Source organism: Delphinus delphis, chromosome 2, assembly GCF_949987515.2.
Source record: "Delphinus delphis chromosome 2, mDelDel1.2, whole genome shotgun sequence".
NCBI classification, from domain to species: Eukaryota; Metazoa; Chordata; class Mammalia; order Artiodactyla; family Delphinidae; genus Delphinus; species Delphinus delphis.
In genome coordinates, this window is record NC_082684.1 from 90,249,377 (window position 1) to 90,255,207 (window position 5,831).

At 38.7% G+C, this 5,831-nt stretch overlaps 1 pseudogene; it reads right to left on the reverse strand.

The window, feature by feature from the left end:
* Positions 1-359: 359 nt before the first annotated feature.
* LOC132419688 (voltage-dependent anion-selective channel protein 3 pseudogene) lies at positions 360-1,214 on the reverse strand (annotated as a pseudogene).
* Positions 1,215-5,831: the final 4,617 nt, after the last annotated feature.

The window sequence follows — 5,831 nt, forward strand, 5'->3', positions numbered from 1 at the left end:
GCCAATATATTACAAGGTCATGAAAAAGTGGTGTGGGACATGCAGGACGTGATGGACAACTGGAGGGTTGGGTCACCTCCTTTGTTACATGACACTGCACCGTCTCTGAGGAAAACATTTAAAACAACACTACAGAACTGAACTGAAATGTGGCACAAACATAACAACTTCTGGGCATGCCTTCAAGCACCTCCCTTAGGATGGGCTCAATATCTAGCCCTCAGTGTGGGGAGGATTATGTTTCTTTGGAAGAATAAAAGTTCACACTTTTGAAATTTCACAGAATTTTAAGCTAAAACATAGTGGGTTCATTTCTCTTCACCTCCAGGGACAAAGCTGATGCTTTACTCAAAACCACATTAAGCTTCTAGCTCAAATCCCAGCCCGACCTTGTGCCCTCCTGCATTAAAGTTCTTTCCATTGATTATTGCTGACACAGTCGGTTTCACTCCTGGTCGGAAAGGGTCTGAGAATAACCCAGTCCAATCAGACTGGCATTATTTACTTTAGCAGACAGAGAAGTTCTACAACCCAGCTTGTACTTAGCAGCAATGCCAAAATGGCTTTTGGTACTGCTGGCCATCCACATGAGGTTTATTGATATTTCAATCTTCTCGTTCACTTTCTGGTAGATTGACCCTCCAAATACAGTGTCATCATTCACCTGAGTGTGCAGCTGGAAGTCTGCGGCCTTGTAACCCAGGGAAAAATTATTCTGAGACAGTTTGGATTTGGCTGTGTCAAAACTCATCTGATGGCCAGCAAGCCAACCTTCAAAGGCCAACACAGCCCAGCCAAAGATGGTTGGTTCTGAAAAATCTATATCAAAGTTACTGCCAAGACTGAAACAATCCCATTTATAGGAGGCCTTCAATTTCCCACTCTTCTTTCCTGTGTTCAGTACAAATATGGTATCAAAATAGTCAATTTCAACCCTTCAGCCAACTTATTCTCCAAAGAGATTTCTGTCCCAAGAGTACTGTCTGTGTTCTACCTTTGGGTGAAGATCAGTCCATAGTTACAGATCTTGTATTTGGTCTCTAGGTTGCCTGGTCCTTTCCCTTATCACTGTAAGCATGACCAGATGTAGAAAATTCCACTCCACTACATGACTTGGTTCTCAGATCTATTTTGACCATGCTAAACCCATACCCTTTGTTGAAGACGTCCTTGGCAGCCTTTCCTAGGTCACAGTAAGTCAGTGTGTTATACATATCTCTGGCCGGAGGTCCTGTCCACTCCGTCAGGAGGGCCTGTCCACTCCCTATACAGTAAGTTTTAAGTGATATCTACTGTTGTTAAAGAATACATCTTTGAAATCAATGCAATTTACTGTTCACTCTCACGAGGACAACGACAACATATATTTTCCAAAGTTTTAAAATGAGAGACATCAGCCTCCTTTGCCGGCCATAGTTGTCCTTGTTGATACCTGAATAAGTAACTTAATATTTTTGAACATTAACTTGTCTCAGACATAAAATGGGTATATCCTTTTTGTTTTACTTTGGTAAATAAGTAGGCTAGATTGACCTATTTTCCCCTCTTTTCTTTCTTGTCAAATTGGAGCAGTTTTAAAAATTGCTAAATTTCAAAAGAGTAAAATAACTTTCAGGAATGCTGTGGATCAAATCAAAGAGGGAAGATGCAAAGAAGGGGCAGTGCAACCATTTAAGTAAAACAGTCAGAAATAATGACTTAGATGTCAAGTTTGGCCCAGAAAAGCACACAGTATGGTGGCTAAAGAATGGGTTTTAGAGTCATACTAACATAGATCTGAATCAAATTTACATCGTGGCCTTTTTTTAATATAAATTTATTTATTTATTTACTTATTTATTTTTGGCTGAGTTGGGTCTATGTTGCTGCACGCGGGCTTTCTCTAGTTGCAGCAAGCGGGGGCTACTGCTCGTTGTGGTGCGCAGGCTTCTCATTGAGGTGGCTTCTCTTGTTGTGGAGCACAGGCTCTAGGTGTGTGGGCTTCAGTAGTTGTGGCTCATGGGCTCTAGAGCGCAGGCTCAGCAGCTGTGGTACACGGGCTTATTTGCTCTGCAGCATGTGGAATCTTCCCGGACAAGGGCTTGAACCCGTGTCCCCTGCATGGACAGGTAGATTCTTAACCACAGCGCCACCAGGGAAGCCCTACATTGTGGCTTTTGACACATTACCTCTTACCTCCTTGTGTCTGGTTTGTTTTGTTTTGTTTTGATAAATAAAATAGGGATAATAAAACCTGCTTCTGAATGCGGGTATAAGAATTAAATAAAATCATGGAGGTGAAGCGATCAGCACAGTACCTAGCAAATAACTATTTGTATTTTTATGTACTAGCCTCCATTTATTTGAGACTTAATGACAAGATGGCATGAAACAAAGAAAACCTACCCTGGCAGTATAACTCAAAAGTGACCTTTCTGTTTCAGAATATTTTAGTAAAGTTTTGCACCATATTTGAGACTACATTTATGTAAAATTCAAGCAGCTCCTCTAAGAAATAGCTCAAACCAACCCTTGTGAAAAATGCCCCTTTCTGGACGAAACTGCTTTTGAAGATGATGAATGTAAAACTGTCTAGGTGTGCAAATCTAGATGTGCAGTTTTCTAATGCAGCTATAGAATTAATCTGATAAAATAACATTATAAATCACTGCAAATGTACACTGTGTGGCTTCTAAAAATTAAATTGGCATTCTTGTCTGAGTTGTGAAAATTATGTATTATGGCTTAGATTGTGTCAAGTAAACAGTTCTGGTGGAGTAGAGGAAAGAAAGACATAAATCAAATCTTTCTGACTAAGGATTTAAATAAAGGGATAATTTGATTTAATTCGTATCTCACTGATCCTAACTCTAGTCAACTTCTGATTAGCTGTGAGTGGAGATGCATAAGGCAAACAATTCAAATAGTTTAGGAACTGATGTGGCAAGTGATGTTATGTCAGTCAAAGAACCTCTAGCCTCTGCTCAAAAGAGATTGGCTACTCACTGGAAATCATGAGCTAACTTAAGTGGTATTCAAGAGATATATCCATAGGTAATGACAAATCAGACTTATCATTTGGATGAGTGAGTCATAGACAGTATTATGGAAAGAAGATAGCTTGGTTAACTTAAGAAATAAAAATGAAAAGAAAAAGAAAAGAAAGACCAAAGAACTCACAGATATATAATCTAGACAAAACTCTCTGGCAGCACCCTGGCTGGCCAAACTCATTGGCATTAGATCCAGCCCAAATTTAGCTTGAATCTCTATACAGTCACTTACTAGCTGTGCTATGTTTAGCAAGTCGCTTAACATCTCTGAGCCTTGTCTTGGTCATCAGTAAATAAGAATAACAACACTTCATCCTCATTGTTGTAAAAAGTATTCAGATAAAATATGCGAAGCATATTAGCAAAAAAGTAAGTACTCCATAAATGGTAGCTATTCTTACAAATTGATGATGGTGATGACTACCCCTTGCCTACAAATTGCCCATTTTTGAGAGCCCTTAATATTCTTTTCTGTCGGGAGGCTGCCCTTTATGTTTGTTTTAACTGGATCTCACTTATGTATAAATGAGTGGAAGTAGAAAATAATATAATTTGAATTTATACAATTTTGTATGCCCACCCCTACCCCAGTCCCCACTTTGGTTGGTATTACGAAAAGATAGGAAGCTGATGCAGAAGCCGTCGCATTTATTCTAATCAAGCCTGGTCAAGAATGGAGAAACCAAACCTCATTGGTTATCTTCTAAAAAAATTACAGAATTAAATGAAAATAGTTATACATGACAAGGTTTTACCAGTTTATAATTACAAAGCAAGGTCATATTATTTGGTAGTCCTGAAATTACAACCACTCAGAATCCCATCCCACTACTCTGCAGTGGTTTGTTCTTTAGTCTTACTTCCCCACATACTTTCTAGATACCTCAGAGTAGGCTTATACACTCTACATATCTGTTATGATGCCCCTTACAGCTCAACCATCCATTTGGCTGGCTCCACTGCTGACCACCTCCCCGGTTCTTGACGCACTTACGTATGTGCTAGAACATCTGGGATGACTTTGTTCTGTATGAGAGACAACACTTCCCTTAATTCTCAACAGTGACAGCTGAGACAATGCTGCAATACTTAAACAAGATTTACAAAAGTTCAAGAATAAAAGAAGAAATATTAGTGCAGTGCAGATATTGAAGTGCTGCTAGATGTGACCAGGACACAAACACACAAATTTAAACCCAGGCCCATTCTTAACAGTTTCCAATAGGCTGTCACCTGCCTGGTTTCCTGAGTGCAGCCCTGAAGCACAAAGTGAATTACTTTTTGCAAAATGTCATATTCTTTTCTAACTGCCCTTATTCCAAGGGCAATAACCACAAAATTCAGAGAGGAAAACACCTCATGGGCCAGAGCCCCAGATCATCTTTCCAGTCCTCATTTCTTGTCTACTCTTGAAAGAAAGATTTGTGCTCAGTATTTCCAAAGCTCTCAGAGGACACCCATCTCCACGTCCTGAGGTGAACCTACTTGATGAGTATCCATGGAATAATTCCAGCACGTACAATTGCAGGATATTGTATCCTAAAGCTGGGTACTCAGACAATTCTAGGGCACCGGCTGACTGGTCCAGGTTGAGCTTCTGTTACCTAGCCCAATCTCCTTTTTACTATTTTTCCACTGCTATGGGGTGAAAATCAGGCTTGCGTACCTTTTTTTTTTTTTTTTTTTTGCAATCTCTGTGGCACCTGTTGCCAATCTAATAAAAGACTTGCTGTACAAGATAAAATACAAACATTCCCGCCAAGATTAAGTGAAAATGTTCAGAGATGGTAAAATCGAAATCCTTCCATAAAAAAGAAACCATTAGCCGACCACAAAGCAGAATATATGCATAGTCAGACTCCCATTCATATGCACTAACCAGAATACTTGTCTTCCTGGTCTTAAAATTTCTATTCACGGGTTTCTCACTTTTAACACTGATTTTTAGGAGGGAAGTTTCCATTTCTTTTGAAATCCAGGGATAATCTGTCAACATTTCTTAATAATCTACATTAAAACTTTTGACATTCACTAACACCAAAAAAGTTTGTTAAAAATAAAAGAATTCTTTTTTAAGTTAATTCATGCTTTTCTCAGGGATAATTGGTGGATACTTGCTTCACATTTACATAATTAAATGACCATAGTTTTGCGATTTTTTCATTAAAAAGGAAATCCTCAAAGATAAATTCATATCACAACCTCTTTAAGACAGAAAACTGCCCAGAGCTTTGAAATTACTGTCTTCCATGAAGGTTTCAGGAATTTAAAAAGAAAGTAATATGCTTTTAAGAGTCTTCATAAAAATATGATATTCATTACAATCATTTGCTTTTCAAAGGGTAGAACCTTTGAAATGGCATAGCCTCCAGGTAGCTGCACTCCACAAGCTCATGGCTTACCCCAAACTAAGTATTCTTAACAGAAGTGGAAAACAGGGTCTTTTACTTGCTGCAAACTGGGGAACGCAGTCCTACTCCAGGGCTAAGGGCTTGAGAACAGAGCATTAGTGTGATCATGTTCCACTTTCTCTTATCTGTTGGGAATCCCTAGAGCAGACACAACTTGCAAAATCTTATGCAGTGGCTTTGAATCAGGAAAGCAGAGGTGTAATTGTGGTATCGTTTATGTTACTGGGGATGACTTTAACTTCTTATTTCCCCAAAGCCAGAGATTACTCTTTTGGGCTCTTACTTGTAATGAAGTCTATTTATTAATTATGTCAATTTATAATTGTTCTGTTAAGTGGTTTATCAATACTCAATCTTGTGTTATTTGGGAATCAAAATGATTACCTTT